General features: G+C 42.0%; 1 long non-coding RNA gene across 1 annotated transcript; it reads left to right on the forward strand.

Moving 5' to 3' along the window:
- Positions 1–396: 396 nt before the first annotated feature.
- On the forward strand, positions 397–6,036 carry LOC111771322 (uncharacterized). The gene is made up of 2 exons (XR_002805084.2): positions 397–726; positions 5,474–6,036. It is a non-coding gene; the product is annotated as an uncharacterized lncRNA (long non-coding RNA).
- The last annotated feature ends 17,752 nt before the right edge of the window (positions 6,037–23,788 follow it).

Consider the following 23,788-nt stretch of genomic DNA (forward strand, 5'->3'; position numbering starts at 1 on the left):
ATAGAAGCAGTGAGCAGAAAGTCTGAGATACGACTTGCAAGCTCAACATATCTGAAGCTCTGCCCACTGCAACCTGGAGCTTGCTTCTTGTACTGCAGGCATCTGACAGCTGGATTTCCCTTATTATTCAGCCACTGTCTTCCCACTCCCTCAATGCCCTTTAAGCAGCTTGCGCTTCTGTGACTGTACAGAATTTGTTTGTGGCTGTTTGGAAATGGACATCCACAGTGAATACACGGGGGCCGTTTGCTAGGTCACTGTTTCCCAGAACGGCTCCATTAGGAAGCTACATTTCAAGGGCTTCTTTCCTTATCTCGCAGAACAACTCATTTGCTGTGGCCCTGAGTGCATAGGAAAGGTCAACGCCTACCAGAAATCTGAGGACTGAGAAGGCTTATTACGAAGATGAAAGTGAAAGTAACTTACATAGAAAAATATTCTCTGTAGGGTTGCATGTTGGTTTTTGACAAAGGACCTGCCTGGCTTTTAGCAAGAGTTAATGCTGATAACCTGTCAAAAAAATAAACAAAAAAAGGAAAGGAAGGAAAACAGAGAAAGAGAAAGAAGAGAATAGACCATAGGTATAAAGATCTTTCAACAGCATTACAGCGGCTGGGAGTTTCCTAGGTTGGGGAGGAAGATACACCACCTGCCACACCATCACTAATGGGACTGTGACACTCTTCTCCTGTCAATCAATAAAGTCACCAGAAGGAACCTCCAAGGGTAAGTATAATCTTTCAGATAAACCCAAAAGGTCAGCAATAAGTTAACTCCAGTCTGGAGAACTCTGCATTAATACTATTAGGGTGGAAAAAAAACCCAAAAAAACTTATTTTTTATTCTCCTGCACATTTTCAGAAATGCTGCTTAAGTTAGGCAGTAATAAATTGACTCAGTATAATCTTACACACACGCACGCTCAGAGTGGTGTCCTGGAATGATGGCTAGAATAAAAACCCCATTCCCAGACAAGTTCATGGTAAGGTCTTAGGTCTGTATCTCCACGAGCTTGGCTGAGGAGCCCCCGGTCTAATGCATTCCCTCCAAGGCACTGTTTTAGATTCTGGGTTTTTTTCTACGAGGAAGTTACATAAAGAAACTTGCATTCTCATCATTAAAAAAGCACACAAAATTTATAAAATACAGCAATCCAGGCCGTATGTTATAGATGTCTAAAGATAAAAGCTGTATGATTCCGTTAAATAAAGTACAAAACAGTCAAAACTAATCTATGCTATTACATGTCAGGAGAGTAATTCCCCTTGTTTGAGGCAGGGGTTGGTGACTCTGAGGGACTTCTGGAGTGCTGGGAGCACTCTGGTGTTTTTTATCTGGGTGCTGGTTATATGAATATATTTAGCTGTAATAATGTAAACTTAGGCATACGTTTTTGCATATATATTAAACTTCAATTAAATTTTATTTAATTACCCAAAGGTAATATAGACCTTAGTACTGGAGTTCACAGGGATCACACGCCAGGGTCTGGGCTACATTATGGAGAGAGCGAGCTCGAAGCTGGGATTAAATTTACGGGGAGGATTTGAATCAGTGGGGCAACTCAGTCTTGGAAACCAGAGCAAGTCCCAGCACACAGCAGGCTCTCAATAAATAGTTGTAGAATAAGGGACTGAATGATATAGGCACATTTTCCAAGCACAAGATTCAACAACATAGTTTTATGGATCAGACAACCAGGTGGAGCTGCCAACGTGTCATGCTTTAAACCTACCTCTCAGTAACTGCGTTAGAGTAAGTCAACTCAGTGCTGGGGTGCAATTTTTATAGTTCAGGACCTGCCATGGTGTGCTAGTATTCATGTAAGTATGTCCAAACACATACAGATACACATTATCTCCCATTCTGAGCCAATTTTTGTTTGGTGGGTTCATGCAAGACGTGAACTAGGCAGACTCTTGACAGACTTTCCAAACTGACATACAATTACATCCCAGGGCGTGAGCTCTCAAGAAAGGGAACTTGTCTTCTCCATCTTTAATTACCAAGACTTGGCACAGAGGCTGGCCCACAATAGATGCTCAGAGAATTCCTGCTGAGTGAATGAGTGAACCGGAGTCCGTCATCCAGGCTGATTTCATCATGAGGCCTTGCTCCACCTCCTCTGTGGTCTCGATAAATACATGCAAATTCTAATATAGGTTTTTCATTGCTTGAGGGTGGAGAGTGAAGGACAGAGAGACATAATAGCTGATTGCTTGAGTCTGAGCTTCAGAAGTCATCACAAGTCTAGGTCTGGTCCTCAGTTTTGTAGGTCAAGAAAGTTGATTCTTTCACATTAGTTCACCCAAGAGTGACAGCCTCTAGAAAACAGCTCATAATAATCAAACACACGCTCACTCAAAACTTGGTTTTTAAGCAAGAAATATATGGAGACATATTTACACTTAAGACGAGAGCACTTACATCGTGTCATAAGTGCCTTTTATTTCTAGTCCAAAAGTTTTCTTGAGACGTTAAATTAGCATGAGAAGGTGATTTGGTGAAAGTCGTCAGAGCAAAGGGAGCTGGCTGATTTCGTTGGACACGTATTTAAATTTTATTGAGCACCTATTGTAGGTCAAGGGCTGTGATAGGGATTAGGTACTTTCACGTTATTTCACTCAACCTTATTTAATCCTCACAGTAATCTTGTAAAATTAATGTTCTCCTGTTATTCATGAGTTAATCAATGCTCAGAGAGGTTAAATGATATTCCTGGCATCATGATTGAGCATAAATAGACAAGTAACAAGTGCTTACAGAATGAATGAGTAAATTAACGAGTGGAAACCTGTTTTCCAGTAAGTAAGCAGCAGAGATGGAATTCTAACCCAAGTCCTCTGATTCCAAGTTCATCACACTTGAGGTTATGATAGCCTAATGTGCTCACAGACAATGTAAAAGTTTGCCTGCCAGTTAGACTGGAATATCTCTATCAAAGGACTCTCTTCTCCAGCTAGTGGTAGAGCTATGGGGAGAAGTTATTTTTCGCATGCATGCATTCATTCATTTCTTCAACAAATTTTGATGAAAACACACTATGGGACCAGCACCGTTAGTTAATTGCTCTGAGATTTAAACAGATGCTATGTAAAGGATAGTAATTTTTACCTTACACAATTGTCATAGGAAATAACTGTTGTCAGGACACAGAGATTAAAGACAGTTCCTGCCCACAAGGAGCTCAGTCTAGTGGAGAAAAGACAAGAAACCGAATGAATAAAACAAAGTTTCCTGGAGGATTTGTCTCAGTCTGTTTGGGCTGCTCTCACAAAGGTCCATCGACTGCTGGCTTATAAACAGCAGACATTTATTTTGCACTGTTCTGGAGGCTGGAAGTCCAAGATCAGGCTGCCAGCAGGGTCCGCTGAGCCCTCTTCTGGGTTGCAGCCTGCCGTCTTCTTGGTCGTATCCTTACGCGGCAGAGAGCAGAGAGGGGAAGCAAGCTCTCTCACAACACTTATAAGGGCATTAATCCCTTTCATGAGGGCTCCACTCTCATGACCACCTCTCATCCTCATTACTTCCCGAAGACTCCGCCTCCTCACACCATCACATGGAGGGACAGGGTTTCAGCAGAAGGATTTGGGAGAGACACAAACATTCAGCCCATAACAGAATTCAGGGATGAGCCTTGGGGAAATGTTTTTGTTTTGTTTCATCTTTCTGTTATTTTGATAATTGCTTTCATTTAAAAACATAGTGTTTAATATCAACCATCTTATTATGGTATCATTTTGCTTCTAACAAGTGCAAGGTGGCGAGGGATGCTATTGAACATGGTCAGGGAAGGCAAAAATCATCATCATCACCATGATGTGGCACTGAGATTAGTTTCCTATAAATAAAAACGAAAGGAAATATACCCTAGCATCTCTGCCTTTTTACATTGGCCCTTAACTTAAGAGCAAGTTAAGTTGTGGAAATGTCATGGAAAAGAAACAGTTGGTAAGTCTTCTGTGTATTTGTTTCTACTTTTACTATTGAACATCATGAGATACAAAAGCCACAGTGTTCTTCGGTGGCCCAGATCCTCCCAGTGCAAACACAGATCCAATTAAACTGTCTGTCCTCTCCACACATCAGGCAAGGTGGACATTCTTGGTTGGAACCGTACCAAAATGTGGCTGTGCTTTGATACAAAAACTTTGTTTTCATGTATCTCTCAAAGCTGCTTATAATATACCTAAGGAAAAGAATCCACACACAATTGTGAAACCACGTGTCCTGAAAAATAGTCATAAGACTTCTAGTTTGGATCAGAGAAGGAATATTGAAAGAGTATCTCTGTCAAATATAAAGTCATCTATTCCGGAATCATCAGCATTTCTTTTAATCATTTCTTTTAACCATTTGATGAAGGTCACGGAAGAACCAGCTAATAAGCCATTTCCCTCGAAGACAGTTACTGACACCTTTCGGTGCATCTCAGTCTTGGGTTTTGTCCATTAGGTGCACACTGATACTATCAGGGAATTCCTATTTTGTGAATGCCTTTTGGAAACCTCAAAGGCCATTGACATGTTCAAAATTGTTAAAAATTTCTTTGCCAAACCAGGGTCTAACTTGGACACAAAATCTTTGATTTGAACTGATGAAGCATGTGCTAAGCTTGGCACCAAGCCACCTGGTTTTGCTTCTTTGATAAATAAAGAAGAACAAGATACTATTGTGTCTCATTGTTTTCCCGACATTGGCATGTGCTCACATCTAAGACTGGGCCGACAATTTTCAAATCGTATCCACTGTTCGTAACATTTGTCAGTTTCTTCAGTGTCAACGTCTTGAATTATCCATTAACTATGTATAATGAAGAAGACAGACTACAATAGACTTTGTCAAGGAAGTGGAAGAGAATATGATATTCTTTCTTAATCCACATATTTAGTGACTTCCCAAACATCAAGTCTCGAAGTACTTGGTTGAACCCCAGCAAGGGTTGTTTTGTTGTTTGCTTGCTTGCGTTGAGAAGAAAGAAAGGCTCTCTCTCAGAACACAGAGGTTATTCGTGGGCTCAACCTGTTTGGCAGATCACGTTTTCCATGATAATGATAACAATCTTTCCATTCAGGGCCCTGCAGTAGTCACTATGAGTACTGTCACTCTGGAAGAAGAGAATAAGGGTAGACAATTGCGTAAACTTTCCAGTTCTGGAGAAACAGCATCTGTAGGTTGACAACAAAGGGCCAAACCTTATCAATGTCTTTGAAAGAAAATAATCTGTTGTGTGGTAGTCAGCCTCCAAAATGGCCTTCCATGAGTCTTACCACCTAGTATTCATGCCCCGGTGTAGCCACCTCTAACAGTAAGTAGGGGTGATCAGTGTAACCAATACACTATTACAGAAACGATGGTGTGTAATGTCTGTGCCTAGGTCATAAAGACATTCGATTTCCATACTCAATTATGTTGATTCTTATTAGCTTCCATTTCTAAGTGTACTATTTTGTAAAATTATGCTCTCTTCTAGGAGGTGCATCTTATCTGAGGCCCACAGCTCCCAAGGCACTGGGCACCTGGAATCCACTAGAAGGAAATCAGAGTAACCAGTAAAGGCATAAAACAAGAGGTAGCTTCGGCGACTGGCTACTCTTGGGGATGCTGTCTAGTGACACAGCGTCATGGGAATTTCCTCCGTCTGCTTTGAGCTTGCCCAATTCTGCCTGCCCCTAAGTTTGGGAGAAAACCTGTTCAAAAAGAATCAGTGAGATTAAGACTTGGGGTTAGGACTTCACAAGTTTACTTTTTGTGTAAAACACGAACAAATTTTGTCTAGATATGAGGAAAAGAATTTTTAATCTTTCTCCCAGACTGAAAGGTATTTCAGTATATTCAAGCTTTGCTTTTGCTTTCCTTTATTAATTAGTGGGGACATCTGCATTAACACAGGATCATTAATTTATGATCTAGTGGGTCTTTTCTATCTCTAACTTCCCTGACGAAAGAGAATGAAACAAAAATGAACCGTTTGATCAAGACCTCTCCCACAGATTTAAAAGATGGTCTTTGAATAACATTAAAGATATTGATTTTGCTGTTGTGTATTTAGTTTGTTGTGAGAAAAACGTATTAACCAAAAACGGAGGCATTAAAATTCAGATTTTTATTACTACTTGCCAAATCACTAACATGAAGGCATATTGCCATTCTCTCTAACTTCTAAATAAAACCAAATGTCAGTAATGCCAACCCAAGGTGTACCATTTCCGGAAACTAAAATCACAGTTTCCTCTGAGGGACTGCCATAAAACGTAATTGAGAGAGTAAACAGTTTTGTTACACTTACTCATTTAGGGCACATCTTCATCCTTCTGTATCCATTTTCTTCTCTGTCTAGGTTTGAGTCTTGGCAAGTTTTCCTGATACAACGTTCTGGACAGTCAGAGTCATGAATTTCAAATAGAATCCTCAGAAACAAAAAGGAACGTGTATCACAAGTGTGCTGGTTTCCTGTTGCTGCTGTAACAAGTTACCACAAACTCAGTGCTTTAAAACAGCGTAAGCGTAGGGTCTTACCTTCTGGAGGACTGAAGTCTGACCCAGGTCTCACTGGGCCAGCATCATGGTATCCACGGGGTTCGGTTCCTTTCTGGAGGCTTTAATGAACCATCCATTTCCTTGCCTTTTCCAGTTTCTAGAGACCCCCTGCATTCTTTGACTAGAGACCCCCTTTCTCCATTTTCAAAGCCAGCAATGGCAAGTGGAGTCCTCCTCATATCGCTCTGCTCTGACGATGCACATCTCCCTCTCACTGCTTCTGCCTTCTTCCACGCTTAAGGACTCTTGTGGTTACATCAGGCTGCCTGGATAATCCAGGATGATCTCCCTGTCTCAAAACCCTTAACTTAATCACATCTGCAAAATCTCTTTTGCCATGTAAGGTAACATATTCACAATTGTGGGGACGAGGACATGGACATCTTTGGGGGGTCATTATCCTACCCACCACAACAATTTTTAGTGTCTAAAAATAACATTCTGGGGCCGGCCCGGTAGTGCAGTGGTTAAGTTGGTACACTCAACTTCAGCAGCCCGAGGTTTGCCAGTTCGGATCCCGGACTCAGACCTACACGTCACTCATCAAGCCATGCTGTGGTGGCATCCCACGTGGAAGAACTAGAGGGACTTGCAACTAGGATATACAGCCAAGTACTGGAGCTTTGGGGAGGGAAAACAAAAGGAAGATTGGCAATGGATGTTAGCTCAGGGCCAATCTTCCACACCACTAAATAAATAAATAAATAAATAAATAAATAAAAATAACATTCTAACATTCATTTAGGATTTAGTGCATTCTTCCTCCTGAAAAATTGTATTTTAGAAGTTATAAGAAGCAAATGAATCCCCCAGGTGTGCACATACTAAGCTGTCATGTATACAGACCGTGGCACCAATAGCAAGAGGATCTGCCTTGTTTGCAGTGAACTTCCCTCTGATCCGGGCATAAAAAAAGAGCAGGAAATGCACAGCCCATGAAGCCGCACTATCTGGAGAGGGACTGTGCATTTCACAGTGGTGTTATTGTTGCTGTTTTTAAGATTCCATCGCAGTATCAAGCATTAGTCCTGTAAGTGTTACTGTTAGATTTAGAAATTTTTATTTTTAAGAATAGTTGATCCATAGGGAAAAAATATGTGTCTTAAATTTGTTGCTCATGAAAGAAATAGGGAGGGCAGCCAAGATTTCCTTCCATTTGGCATTATTCTAACCTCTCTCCAAGAGGCAGGCACATCCTGGATCCATATTTTGTATTATGCTAACCATTCTCTTCTCAATACTCATTATTTACGGACTAGCATGCAATACATTTCTTAACCATGCCCTTTTTCTACTAACACTTATAACATGTTTTCATATGCAAATTCACGTGTTCTTATTCGCCTGATATATAATTGGTATTTTATAAAATTGGAATGGTTGCATAACTCTGATAGTATGGTATGTGCTCAGTAATTTAACATATATATGAAATTCATTTAATTTTGATCAGATTAGGAAAAATAAATGAAAATAAAATAGCTACAATTACAAAGGACACATGTTTAACCAGCCAAAAGCTTCTGTCAAATATACGTACCATATGTGATTTTAATATCCTTGAAAATGCTACCCAGAATTCCAAACACGCAACAAGATGAGACAGTGTTCATGTGGGCTTCTCAGAAATCAGGGCAAAAGTGAGTAAAGGAAGATTTATTTCCCTGCTGGACAAATGGTACAGATTTCCTTTTGATGGTCAACTGTTTCCACCAAGTTCGAAGGAGCCCTGGCATTGCAAACTCCACCTTGATCATTAACATACTTAAAGTCACAGTGAGGATAAATGCAAGACATGTGCAGCCCACATTTTTATTCCTATAAAAGTATCTTGGACAAGTGAGAAGGAAAGATGGAGGGTTTTTTCAAATCCTACAGGTGGTTTCAGTTACTCAATATGTTTGTCTAATTGCTCAGATGTTCCCTACTCAATATTGAGAGCAGATATTCTTTTGCAAAGTTTCTTAGCTTCTGAATGTTGCCGGCACCTTCTTTAGCATAAATCCCTCTTCTGCATGCAAAAGCTGAAATATGCCGTGTTCTTGTCTTACCCTTTGCCATCCAGTCTCAAGAAACTGGATCTGACAAGCATGGCATTTTTTAAAAAATGGGCAGGGGACTGGCACCAGCTGTTGCTAATCAAACAACCTCAGCCCCGTATTGGTGGCTTCCTGCCCCACCTCCACATCCCTGCGGTGTCGGCAGTAATCGGGCGCAGTTACAGGGGCAGTTCTCTCTCAGGGGAGACAACAAGAATATTAATATTAATGCAATAGCTGCTCCTTCAGATGGGAATGGATAAGATGAAATGATTTAAAGGAGGCTTGATCAATCATTCCGTTTCTTGGCAAGAAAATGATGCCTTTGCATTTAAGAAAGAACATCTGGGTAGCATCACAGTGGTTAAAAGTGCTGGGTGGTTGGCAAGCAAACATTCACCTCCTTGCTAGAGCTAGATGCTTCCTGCTCTGGGACTTCTGCCCCCGCTGGGGGTGAAAGCAAAACTCTGAAATGCTTTACTTGAAACTATGTGCTTACAGTTCAGGACTCGTTTGGTGACCTTGCTGCTGACTACTGATTTATTAGCAGGGTCTAAGAAGGCATCTGGGGTAGCTGGTCAACTTGTCTGATTCTGAAGAAAGGGTGGCCACCCTGGGAGCCTTCTGACTCTGTGACCCTACCTCTGGCCACGAAGCTCTTTCTGCTCCCATGGTGGCTTAAGAAGTGTCTGCAGCCAAGAGCTCTTTGGAGCAACGTGGACAGTTAGCCAAACCTTTCAGAGTGGGGGAGAGTCAAGAGGTTGCTGCTTGTTTGTGACCAGGGCACCAGCAATGCTACAGCACAAAAGGACCTCGCTCATGGCAGATAGACATGGGTTTCTTAAGATGTTAAATATTTCAAGGTTTTGCTACCGAAAGCACAAGGGGAGCCTTGTGTGGGAGACAAAGCTGTGTGGCCTCAGGGAGCGGGCGGGAACACTCTGCTCCTTTTACTGCTCTCTCTCTGAACGGTGATGACCCAGCGTGGAGACATCTGTGACCTACATCCCCCTTGCCAGATGCCAGACAGCCATTAGTTAACCAGAGAACGGGCCTTTCGAGTGACATTCCTGCCACCCATCCACTCTCCCAGCTTTGGGAGTCAGAGCTGGAGGTACCCAGCAAGGCAGGGCTCATCAGGGCAAAATCAGCCCATGAGACATGTTTGGAGGATTATAGGAAGGCAAAGGCACCCAACTGCAAGTCAGGACAAAGACAAGGCAGGTGCCCAAAGAGAGCCTTCCCACCTAAAATGTGTTTTAAAGGTCATGGTCACAGCCTGTCTCCACGCTGGGTCTCCACAGCCTCCTCCACTCACAGCGAACCCACTTCCGCAGTCTTCCTGTTTCTTGCTAACACCTTAGTTATACAAGCCCTGGAAACACCCTTTGCTCCCTGTAGTACGTTGAGGCTCATCCCAGAGCTGCTGCATCAGAATCGCTGGCAGAACCACCTGGGAGTCACTGTGTCAACTATTATCGTCTCAGCTCTGTCTCCTTTTCTCTTATTCCTTACCATTTTAGTACGTTATTCTTTGATGCTGTACTCCTGCAAAGTGTTTAAAACATCACCGCCATCATCAAGGAGCACTTTTATGTGTGTATTTGCACAAGATGCGACATTCCTTGTTGATCAAAGAGAATTCTCTTGTTTTGCCCATTAGATGTAAGCTCTGTAATGTCACTGAGTTCCCAGTGCCTAGAAGTGTACCCGGCATTTAGGTGCTTTATAAATATTTGTTGACTAAAAGAATTAATGAATGAATATAAGTCTATCCTCCACCCTCACAGAGCACAGAACCTAAGAAAGTGCCGTACATGTGACCAGAAGCAGAAGGCCGACACATTACCAGGCAGCGAAATACTGGCCAAGTTCCCTTTCACAAGGTGATGATTGATTCGATTCACTATGGATGTTCCATTTTTGGAGCACAAGCAGGTGAGATGCTTCAAAGCCCTTCATGGAAACATGTATCCATGCACGTGGTTTCTAAAGAAACACTATTCTACTCTTCAGTACATTATGTTATTGCTATGGAAACAGCAATATTTTAAAGAAGAACACTGGAACTTTCCAAATACAGTATTTATTCCTTTTGTACTAGCAAAATAATGTGTTTTGCCTAAGAACTTGTTAGGTGGCCTGCAGCTAAATATAAAGAGACAGATTCTCATCATGTGGAAGTCTATGGGAAAATTTGGACCATCGACTTTTCAAGATACGTTTTAAATAAACTGAGTGCAAAACTCTAGACATAATTGGGGCTTTCAATGAAACACTTAATATGTTAGATTTGTTTTTTACTTAGAAAAACTATTTATATTTGAACCCAAGAAATGCCTTCTGCAGGATTTCAAGCTGGCATTGCCTTTGGGTTTTCAGAGGAACAACTTCACTTGTCACTTGTGTTTATTACTTCATTAATACCTCTGGAATGTTCAGCTTGCTAATGTGGCCCTAGCTTTCCTGAACTGACATCATGTTTTAACCAAAAGGGAGAAGAGAAAATCAGGAACCCATACCTGGAAATCGTGAATCCATACCTAGAAATCCTGAACCCGTACCTAGGCTCTAACAGCAAAAGAGAAGAGGAGCCGAATAAGATTGGATGCATTATCAAAGGTCACTCAAACTCTAGTTCACACATGTGGAAATTCAGCAGGTATCCATTAATATCCACGTATACAAGTTTGCCTCAAAGCAAACCTAGACATATGCATTTTTAAAACATCTCTTCCTGCTGATAAAAAATTTGGAGTAATTTATTAAGATGTACAATTCCAGCATTATAGTGAGCATAATTTCTACCTTGTATTACGTGCAAAATGGATAGCATTTTAGCGTTTGTTTCTAGTTCGAACAGGTCCTGCCTATGCAGACGTAGTAACAGGCGCTTCCCTCCCAGAGATGGAAAGGGCAGACGTGAAGCCGCCGACACCCAGGTTTGCCGCCACCTTGGCCACTTGCCAGCTGTTTGCCCCTGAGCAAATTCCTACCTCCCTCAGCCTCACTCAGTTCCCCAAGTGATGGGATCACCCAAACAGGAACACACGTAAAGAACCTAAAACAGGCTTCAGTAAACATTAATTCTCTTCTTGTCCCTGATAATATAAAATAACTATTGCATTTCTCTTTATTTTTTTTTAAAGATTTTATTTTTTTCCTTTTTCTCCCCAAAGCCCCCCAGTACATAGCTGTATATTCTTCGTTGTGGGTCCTTCTAGTTGTTGTATGTGGGATGCTTCCTCAGCGTGGTTTGATGAGCAGTGCCATGTCCGCGCCCAGGATTCAAACCAACGAAACACTGGGCCGCCTGCAGTGGAGCGCGCAAACTTAACCACTCGACCACGGGGCCAGTCCCATTTTGCTTTATTTTTATCAGCCTGTTACAGCACGTGTCTTTAAAGCTTCTTGAAGTTGAAAGATATTAGATAATCACTTTTCTGTGGGCATAGTTAACTTAAATCAAACGTTTCTCCCATTAGTAATTTGGTTCAGATAAAAGAGAAACACTTATTTCACAAATTATATTGCTGACATTATTATAATTTGTAATTATGTGTCATCTTCTATGCAAGAGCTCAAAGGGCCTTACAAACAAAAATACTTGCAATCTATAAGGATATAGTTAAATATTATATTTCACTGACAGGTAAACTAATAATAACAAATTAAGTCACACAAGATTTCATACTACTTTGGTGACATACCTGAGAAAATACAAAAGTTCCATGTTCTATCTACACTTCAAGAATGGCAAGAACATGCCACAGACACCCTGCTCTCCTCTTCTGTGACCTTACCAACCATCACAAATTGAGCGCAGCACATTTCACATTGGTCCTCAGAATTTTCAACGCAACCCTCCGGCAGCCACCATCAAGCAGATAGAAATGGTTTACATATTAAAGTTTGTTTGCCTTCCTTGAGTTAGATTATTTTCCAAGTGTTATCTACATTAGGAATGAATTCACACAATGGACCGCAAAGCCTCATTTGCATTCTTCCTTTCTACCGTTTTTTAATGTTCACTGAAATATATCCTTGAAAATTTACTTGTCTTTTTTTTTAGATTTTGTTTTTAATTTTTCCTTTTTCTCCCAAAGCCCCCCAGCACATAGCTGTATATTTTTAGTTGTGGGTCCTTCTAGTTGTGCATGTGGGACACCACCTCAGCATGGCCTGATGAGCGGTGCCATGTCTGCGCCCAGGATCCGAACCAGCGAAACACTGGGCCGCCAAAGCAGAGCGTGCGAACTTAACCACTCGGCCACAGGGCCGGCCCTACTTGTCATTTTTAATTGGACCTGGCACAATTAAATTCTCATTACATTAACCCTCAGAGAGAGAAAATTTGCTAAAAGTCCTTGCTCCCTCCTACTCAGAGAAAACAATATCCATCCGGTTCTCCAAGACTTCCCTCAAACCCAACACTGTGCTCCACGTTCACGGACTGCATTTCACTGTCCGCCCCGCACCCTGCCTCTCCACGACCTGGCTCCATCAGGTTTCCTCTTTCTGTTTTCTATTTTATATCTCCTTCTCCTGGATCTTTCCCTACTCAGATTTTTAGAAGAAATCCCCATCCTGTATGGCTCCACTGCAAGTAGATGATTCTGATTTCAGCCAGACCCTCGAAGGCTCAACAATTCCTCTGCATAACCACAGGTGGCCCTTTCCCCATCCATTTCATCAGAGCTTTGAAATCTTCATCAGTCCTCTCAGTCTGTACCCCCAGCTCCCTTGACTCATCAGATGCCAAACCGTCATAGAGAACACAGGTGCCGTTGGGTATGGACTGCCCAGCTCCCCTGAGCTCTGCCTGAACCTCTGCACACACTCGTTCTTGGCTCAGCTGCACCTTCTTTCTCCACAATGTCCGTCCCTCCTCTTGGCCCTGTGCCCCTCACCTGATCCAGGACTCTCTGTCCTTGTTTTCCCACTCCTCCCTCAACATGCCTTTAAAATCCTTTCTTGGACAAATTCCTCGGAGCCTAGAAATAAGATTGAGAGTGTTCCTCACGAAAAATAAAGAAGCAAGGAGGCAAGCAACAGCAAAGCACTTTCCTTGAACTTGAGCCTGACCCCTGTGCTTCACGCCCACCTCTGTGTGCTTTCTCTCCTGCTCCCTCAGCCTTGGGTAAAGTCCTACCTATTTCTCTACATTGAAATCCTGCCCACTCCTTAAGACCCAAACCAAACGTCTTTTCCTTCCCAACACTCCCAAATGCAAAGAGTCACTTGCTTCCTTGAACTTGCACGGCAACCTGTGCCACTCTTTCCAACATCTCTTCTTTCTTGTGTCATGATTATGTGAGTGTCTGCTCCCATAACTACTGAAAGTTAAATAAGGTCAGAATCTGTATCTGATTTATCTTTGTATTCCCAAAAGCGCCCAACACCTGCCTGCATATAATATGTGCTTACTCAGTCACCAGCATTTTCGGCATTTTCGAGAGATTAGGTATCTGATGCAGGAGGGCCTTAGAGACACGCCCTAAATCGCAAAGCTTGTAAATGGCAACCTTGCCACTATCTTTAGTGCTCTTTCAACTCCTTGTACAAGGCCTGTATTCTTAAAAAGTCTGCTGCAACTGGGTCACAATTATACCATTTTTATGGCCTGTAGCAAGTTTCTCTAAATGTCTACTTTCCAAAGGCTTTTCACTTTATTTCGCATTGCACATGGTAGGAGCTAAATAAATGTTGAACGAATGAATAAGTGAGAAGTGGATGATGACATCTACAAAGCTTGGCCTTGTTACGGGTAGAAATCAGAAGGGGTTTTGGCGAGAGGGAAGCCCACGGGAGGGGTCATTCTGCTCCTGCTGCAGCAGGCTCGCTGAGGCCGGCGAAGGCTTCGCCCTGGACTCTAGAACTGCTAATAAAAGGAGAGTTGCCCCTTGGGGTTCCATTCTTTTTGCTGTGCCATATTTCCATAGTTAGGATTGTGACAATTTAACATATTTTTAAATTACAATGTGTCATTTGTTTTCTAATTCTAGTTGTCAAATTCTGATCCTGAAGGTCGGAGACAAAAATATTACCAGTCATAGGGAGAATATTAGGAGACTGTTTACTTCTGTTCCCAAATTTCATACCAAGGAAGCACCTTCAAATATTAAGCCAAGAAAGTAATTCCAGATGAATAAAGAAATCCAGTCAAGACCACTTTATTGTCCAGTTTCTGTAAGGCCGGGTGGGATGTAAATTTCAACTTGGGTGCAGATGGGGACATCTATGCTGAAGAGAATTTGGGTGCCTTTGCTGCTTTTCAGCTTATTTGCAATAATTGCTGTTCACCTGTATCTAAGTTTGATTCTACTTGACACTGATGAGGTTATGTAAAAATCTCATGGCACCACAAGTCTTTTCAAGAGATCAAAGTACAACGCTCGGATAATAAGCAGTGTGCAAGTGCCGAGGAGTGTCCACTTTGTTATGGATGCTATACTTTCTGATTCTGAATAGGGCTGGTGAAAACATTCACTTGAACCCAAAAGAGGAGTCTATTATCCAGAGTGTAAGAACTCTATTGCACCTTAAAAAGAGAGAGATTTAGCAGCAGGCAAGAAAAGGAGAGTATTAGCCCTCAGCAGAATTTTCAGTAATTGCCTCACTGAAAAGGCTCTGCATAAAGTAATCACATAAAGGTAAACTTAATGGTATAAAGACGTGATTGGGCATATTTAGGTGGGACAACTGAAGGCGAGGTGTATTTGTTTTCATTTCTCACTGAAAGGCAGGGGCTGTATTTCATATCCGCGGGAAGGAGCCACAGGATTGAATACGAAGATTAAAATACATCATAATTGCTTTAGTCAAATGAACAGATTTTATATCTAAAAAGGACCTGTAAGCATAATTTAGGGGAGGTTTTGCATGGAAATGAAGTATCACTTACAACGCCGGTTCCCAACTACCTTACACAACTTGTCTTCCCAAGATGGGTATTTTAATCTCTAATTTATTAAAAGACGAAATGTTGGAATGTTGGATAGATTGAAATCATTTGTCAGATCACGAAGTCCTCACAACATTTCTCAGCCTTAATAACACATCTGCTCTTAGAATGTGGTCTCTTGATAATAGCTGTCTGAAAGTGTCTGAATTTAGGGATTATTTGAGACAACAGATTTCCTTCTCTTTGCAATTGAATGAGGCATCTGCTCCCTCACCGTTAGCTTTGTGCAATAGTCTCCAGGCGTTCATAAAAGGGCAGATCATTTTGAACATTATGAGAAGAAAAAAAGACCTCTATCGACAATATGAGATTTGGAAAGAGAAATTAAGAACTTATTTTATGTTTAGAAATATTATTCCATAGTTCCTTTCTCAATCTGGGAGAACACAGTGGCTAGAAGGGAAGGAGTAACACAGCACTCCAAAACCACCAATTTAGGGAAGACCTTGATAGAATGCTAAGTAGAAATTCACAAAATTTTATCGGATTTGATTCAGTACAACCAACAGAACTCAGTGGAAACGGACAACCGTGATCGTTCCAGAGACCATATGCCAAATTAAGCATCCAACCACAAGAGTAGACCAAACAGAATGAAAAATAATACATAAAGATCACCTTTTCCATTTCACCTCCAAGAGAGAACATTCCAAAAGACGAAACCATAGCAAAACATTTATGCAAGTTCAGATAGCCTATTCATACAAAGAAATGCAGATCAAGCATCTTTGAAGGTGCTTGACCAATAAAGAAGAGACCATTATTGGCTTTTTTACTACATTTAATTATAAAAGTTACCGTTTACGGTTGCACAAGTTGGTTTTAAAATGATAGTGTTGCCCTTTTATTTCCACACACACCCACAAAAACATTCCTTACATTTAGAAAGAAGTAAAAGGAAAATTTTAGCTAAGTTTCCTGATATTTGCATATTGTCGTCCTACAGATACCCCCACAGAGGGCTTTAATGGCCATAGAACAATGAGATAACATTTATTATAAAAGCCACTCTTCCAATAATCAGTCCATATTACATGTACATGTACAAACAGATATACAAATAACAAATACATGGCATTTTTAACATCTATATATACGGCACTATTAACAGAGCTAAATTCTCAGATTATATAACTGTGCGAGCATGATTATAACAGTGAAACATAAAAACTGGGCCCTGCCTGAAAAAACACAGCTGTCCCATCCGCCAGCACGTAGGACGACACCTGGCTGTTTTGGAATAAGGAAAGGTGTCATGAGGACACCTCCCCACTTGTCTTTTCAAGTTGTTTTTCAAGTTGGCCTTAGTCATTGATCTCTCTGTGACATTTGACACCACTGATTACCCTGCCTTTGGGAACATCTTTGCCTTTGGATTTTCTGCCACACTATTATTTCTTGAACAACTCTTTACCTGAATTGAGATTTTCTTCTTCCCCAGAGGGGTTCTCAATGGTCCTGGCTTGGAGGGTCAGAAACCACATCCTAGGAAGACTTTGGACATCTGTGGGGCCCTTCCCAGTTGTCCCAGTGATTGCAAAGTGCTACTGGCATTTTGGGGGGAGGGGAGAGAGGAGCAAGAACATTGACTTTCTGGGATGCACAGAACGGTTCCATATGACAAAGACTTGTTACGCAAAATGCAAACAGCACCACACTTTTGAGAAACACTGAGTGGGAAAATAGATTTCTTGACGTTCATTCACTACTTCTGAACCTCCCCTCTTGAGCACTTTTCTTCACCTGGGGTCACGTCTCCCGATACACACTAGACCCCCAAGTCTGTCTCTCCCACTTTGCATCTTAGTGTCACCTCAGGTTCTTCAAGCCAGCTTCTGCTTGAGAGCTCTTCACAGGCAGTGCAGACTAACATCCACCCAGGATCCTGGCACATGGCTCGTCTTTTCTGCTTCTTCTTTCTCCTTTATCCCCACATCCAAATGACTGAGTTCTGCCAGTTCTCTTTATCTACAACGTCGTTTAGAAATGTTTCTTTTCCAGGGTCACAGCTACCCCTTAGCAGACACCTCTGTTTACCCACACTGGCTTCCCAAGGCAATCGCTGCCCTTTACCACCCAGCCTACAGGCTACAACAATTATTTTATGGGCACTCCCCACAATTTGGATGGTCCACCCTGACGAATCCTGCCCGTTAGTTCTCATTGTGGCTCTTCAGCCCCCTGTAATAACTCTCCTACCTCTTTCCCCCATCTCACTCTTTACCTTTTACTGTCTCCCTGTTGAGATCTTCTGTCCCAGCCAAGCTTAACTGGACAGCGTGACGTGAATTTTTCACTCCTTTCTCAGAACCTTCATACCTGTCACTGATGCTGACCCCATCTCCTTTCCCTCCCTACTTGCAGGCTCAGTAACAGTACCTCATGGAGCCATCTTAGAGCCAGAGGGAAAAAACAATCAGTAATATCAATCCTGTTTTTCTTCAAAATTTTGAGATTTTGTTCATTATTTTGTATTAATTTTGATTTCTAAAAAAATTGCGTTAAAATTTTCTTAATTTTGGGGCCTGCCTGGTGGCATAGTAGTTCGCACATTCCTCTTCAGCTGCCTGGGGTTTGCGAGTTCAGATCCTGGGTGTGGACCTACACACTGCTCATCATGCCACGCTGTGGCAGCAGGCCACATACAAAGTAGGGGAAGACTGCCACAGATGTTAGCTAAGGGCCAATCTTCCTCACCAAAAAAAATATGTATATGTTCTTTATCTTGATGACTCAGTTTTTGGCACTGCCTTAAATTTTGCCCCAGAGGCAAATGCCTTAATTGCCTGGCCCTAGTCCTGGCCCTGCTGTGTGGCTTCCTCTCCTCCCACTCTGCTCCTCCTGCAAGGCATCCCTGATGGAGACTTTCTGTGACGAGAGCCCCCTTGATCTGATCCTTGTCTGCCGTCAAGTAGGTTGCGGCTGTGGTTGCCGTGAGAGAGCTGTCAGCTGCAGGTTTGGGTTGGACTGGCCCCCTCTAGGACAAGGCTGGTATGCGGTGCTCTTCACAAAGATGAACACCCTGCCCCAGCTCGGCGGATGTTCAAAAAAATCCATGAGCATCATAGAACACAAAAGCTGTCAGTGACTGAAACCTCACATAAGACATCAAGGTGCAGTCATAGGGATGTTGGCCTATGACACACACAAAACACACAAAAAATCCTCACTTATCCCGCTATTATTTTGCTTTGAAAATTACCCATGAATATGTAAAGTCTAGCTCACCAAAAATCCTGAAGTCCATAAAATAGGAAAGTAAAAAGGATATTGGCACCATTACTGTGGTAAGGTGGCTTGGAGGTGAGTCTGAGCCCCCCTGGGGTGTGCTGGGTCCTCTCCCGTTAGTCGTCTCTTCCAAAACCCGCACTCCCCACTGTCACAGACACTTTCGATTCAAACAATCCATCTCTTTCACAGCAAAAAAGCCTCCGCACAGCTCCTTCTACCTCAGCGCGAAGACACATGGCTATCAGATAACTAGGTTAAGTATTTCTGAGGCGTGTGGCAGAATAAATGAGTCTCGTCTCACCACAGAAAGAAGACACAGCATGCTTGAAGGTAAGCACGTGTGAATCCCAAAGCGGGACTTTCGACACCGGCCGGGCCCTCAGTGACACTGTTTTGAAGAGAAATACAATCGGATACTTGGACTCTGACTTCCCACTCGAAGTCCTGTTCCTTGCCCCTCCCCCGGCAGCATGTGACTGAGTTCTGATATTCAGAGGATGGGCAGTTGGGAATCTGGGTCAGACCTGCTCCCTTTCTCCCCTGTGCCTCCTTCTCCATCTCCCCTACCTTCCTCCTCACTCACTTCCTTTTCCAGCTGTTTTTCTCACCTTTCCCATCCAAATCCCCTTTCACATATCCAGATACGGTTAACGGCCCTAACAGTACAAAAGCAAAATTGAGTAAACTTGATGGCAATAGAGGATTTCTCTGTATATATACCTTTCTAAATAGTTTCATGTGTGATACTTTTTATGCAGAGCAAACACATAAATTATATGTGGGGCTATTCCAGGTACTTCTAAAACACAGTATCTTCTCCGAGATTTGATTATTTGGAACATTAGATAGGCAGCAATAAAAAATATCTTTTTCAACCAAAAAGGCACAGGAAAGGGATACAAATAGACATGAGCTCTTTGTTGCTGTTACACTGGGACCCACCTAACTACCCAGTCCTGATAGCGTGATTCAAGAGGCATTAATTGGTCTGTCTGGAGTACAAAACAGCATATCTAGGCATGCTCACTTGGGACCACACTGGATGCTGGAGGGCAGGGTTGAAAGGCAGAGCAGGCGCTCTGTGGGTCTCCGTTTGGTCCATGTCCCCTCCCAGCAGGACCTCTCCCCCCAGGTACTACCTCACTGGATCTATTGGCATCAATAGAGCTTCGAGCGCAAAATTTTGAATTTACTGAGCAAAAAGTTCTCCTATTTTAAAAACAACCGGTAAGCATTCTTGTACCATCAATATTTGAAAAGCCAAGAAAAAAGACTTTTGAAACTCATTATATATCTGTCCAAACAATGTTTTATATTTTCTGACCTCTAAACGATGACATTTAAAGAAACCAGTGTGAAGCATGGATAGCAGTCTGGTGAGCTCAGATGTTAAAAGAAAACACATGGAACGTGTCTTATTGAAACATAAATAATATGTATATAGAAAAAGAAGGAAGGAGGAGCACATAGCCCAAGGAGATTACGAGTTTCGGGAACATACAGAATAACGTAAAGGAGTGCATCAGTTTCCTGTGGCTGCTATAACAAGTTACCACCAAGCTCGTGGCTTCAAACAGCAGAAATTTATTCTCTCCCAGTTCTGGAGGCCGGAAGTCCAAAGGTCAGTATCACTGGGCTGCAGCCAAGGTGTCGGCAGCTGCTGTGCTCTCTCCGGAGGCTCCAGGGGGGCATCCATCCCGTGCCTCTTCCAGTTTTGAAATGGCAGTGACTGCCACCATCATTACCTTATAACCTCATCACTCCACTCTCCGCCCAGTCACATCGCCTCTTCCTCTTCCATCTGTATCAAATCTCCCTCTGCCTCCCTCTTATAAGGTCGTGTGTGATTACATTCCGGGCCCACCAGGATAATCGCCCCAAGATCCTTAAATTGATCACACTTGGAAAGTCCCTTTTCCCATATAAAGTAACATTTACAGATTCTAAGATTATGATTTGATATTTTTGCGGGTCATTATTTGGCCTCCTACAGGAGGCTGAAGCCCAGGATGAGCTTTGAAAACGCCAAGAATGACAAAAATGTCTTATTGGATCACATTTAGATAGAGATGATGAACAAAGAGACAGGCTTATTTCTTAGCTACTCGTTTCTATTTGGCTTCTAGTTCCAAAAGGGAGAATGGTCTTCACATTCGAAATGGTTGAACATGTCAACAGACAATTAAAGAGCAAGTTGAATGAGGAACTCCTAAGTGTGCGTTCAGCCATTTTTTGTGGATTTAAAACTGCATGTCAGGCTCTGGAAAAGGTGACAGATGTGGTCTCAGGATTCCACTGCCAGGAAACCTCCTGCACTGCATGATTGTTCATTCTTCAGGTCGTGGCTTCAATGTCGCTTCTTCAAAGAGTGGTCTCTGACCACCCTAAGGGTTTATCCATGCTCCCGCTGGCCTATGAACTCCACAGAACAAGGATTATTTTCTTTTTGGTCACCAATGTATACCAGCACCTGGCACAGTCCTTGGTACATAGGAAATGCTTAATTGCTACCTGTTGAATGAATGAAAATAGCTAACATTTTTGAGCACTTGTATCTGGCAATCACTCTTCCGAGTGCTTTCTGTGTATTAACACCCTTAGGAAGTAAGGGATGAAGGGAGGGAGGGAAACAGAGCGAGGAAGAAGAGAGGATAAGAGCAAGAGAGGTGTGAGAAGATAGATTGACAGATGTCTCCATTTTCAAAATGAGGGATAACAGGAAATGGAAAAACTGCAAATTCGTAAACCCGATATGTATCCCTGACAAAATCTAGAATGAATTATTAAACAGAAAGAGGCTGTGAATAAGCTTAGAATGGCCTGAATTTAGGTTTCCACAAACCTGTTATAGGAATACAGGGTAAATAGAAATATATTCTATTTCTATACAAAATACAATAAAATAAAAATGAAAACCTAAAGCCCTTATCCTTAAGCCCAAGCTTAATATGAGTTATTGCTATGCTCGAGCCAGGGGAAAATGTTGTCACCATCCAATGCTCCAATCACGGAAGCAGAGCATCCCAGTCATGGGAATAACAGAATCACGGGCAACATGGCAGAGCAGAAAGAACAAGAGTCAAGTTGACGCAGGTGATGTGAGAAAATTACTCAAAATTTCTAAGGTTTTCTTCATTTACCTATATAATACATGCTTAGAGAATTATCATGAGGATTAAAATAAATAAAGAGTGAAGGGCCTGGCACACGGTAAGTTTTAAATAATGTGAGTCCTCTTCTTCCATTCTCTTCCTTTAATTCCTATTGTACTTTGTACAAGACCAGTAGTTGATGGGACAGTGAATTTAATTCTGGTCAGTACCTTTTAAAGAACACAATGATAAACTATAGGTCAGCCAGAGGAAGGACACTGGATTGGTAAAGTAGCTGGAAACTATGTCTTGTTGAAATAATAATGTCTGATGTTTCCATAATATCTTATAATTTTCAGAGGGTTTGATTCCCAAAACCATACTACAGGTAAGCAGACCAATATCAATATGATGTTTTACACAAGAATCTATAAACACCCACCAAATACCACATCACTCATAAATAACCAAATGGCACACAAATGCAAGTTTACTAAGCACCTACCTGCAATTTCCTCTTCCGTACACTGCATCCCTTACAGGCAATGGTGGAAGAAAGTGGGCAATATTCTGGAGATGTCTGAGGGAAGACATGATAACTGCCTTAAAATATTGGAAGGATCGTCCTGTAGTAAAAGGAATAGAACGCTCCCCCCAAAGAACAGACCACGACTAACAAGTGGAGATTGCAACAGACAAGCTTTGGCTCAACATCAGGGGGAACTCTGGAACCGTTGGCGGTCGGCAACAGTAGACCGAGGTTGACTAGTGAGATATTCAGGGCTGCAGAGCCGGATGTCTGCATTGGCATATCCGTTGAACTAGATCCATTCAATTATTTCATTGTTAAATACATAATTATTGAGCAAAACCCTGTGCTGGGCATTGTGGGAGACAGAGAGACAATTAAGATGCTGTCCTTGACTGTGTTGCTCACCTCAAATGCCCCCACAACTTTAGAAATTGTATGAGTGTTTGACATTTTTATTTAAACAGATTTTTAAGACATTTGGGAAAACACAATTGGCATCAACAGCGGAGACTTCAACAACTGACAGAGTGCGGCGTACATCCACCGGAATACTGCTTTGCTTTCCCGTCCTGAGTGGACACGTGAACAAGCACGCACGGCCGTGTGAGCACAGTGTGCGTCTTTCTCAGCCGGAGGCAGACAACGTGCCTGGAGACAGCTGCTTCCTCTGTCTGCATCCTCCCTCCGAGGGACCCGTCTACCTGATCTTGGACCATCTAGAGCTGGCCGTAACTCGCAGCGGGTCAGGCAGTTTCTCTAATTCTCCACACCCTTGAAATTTTGAGAATGTAGCTATGTGCTATTCTAAAGCATTTCAATATTTGCATTTCTAATTCCTATAAATTATAAGCGTTTATTTCATGAAACTTGGACAGATCATCGTTTGTCTCCAATTATACCAGTTACGCCGGCATCACACCAGAACACAGACTTGCGGAACAGATGAGATGGAAACCTGACACTCAGTTCTCTGCGACGTGTTAAACAGAGAACAAATCTGGACTGCTGTATAAAAAGCTGGGGAATCAGTTTCAAACTCAAATTATAAGATTAAATCAATAAAGAGAACAGTTGAAGAGGGACCTGGAATCGGGACCTCTGAAGAGAGTCCAAGGGACAGAGTGAATAAGGAAATAAAAAACACTCTTAAATCGCTTTGGAATTTATAATCTGGATTAAATAGAAATTTTGCTCAAATCCATAACTCATGTATATTTCTCTTAAAATAGTGCATTGAAGTACCTTCGGGGCATTAGGAAATTGTTGTTTCTTCAAAAAAAGACTTAATGGCATTTAAGGAATAATATTTTCTATGACTGAAAGAAAAAAGATGAAGATTATCTTTTCCCGTAAATTAGTTTTAAACGTTTTATTTTTTCCTTTTTCTCCC

The sequence above is a fragment of the Equus caballus genome, chromosome 30 (assembly GCF_041296265.1).
Source record: "Equus caballus isolate H_3958 breed thoroughbred chromosome 30, TB-T2T, whole genome shotgun sequence".
Taxonomy (NCBI): domain Eukaryota; kingdom Metazoa; phylum Chordata; class Mammalia; order Perissodactyla; family Equidae; genus Equus; species Equus caballus.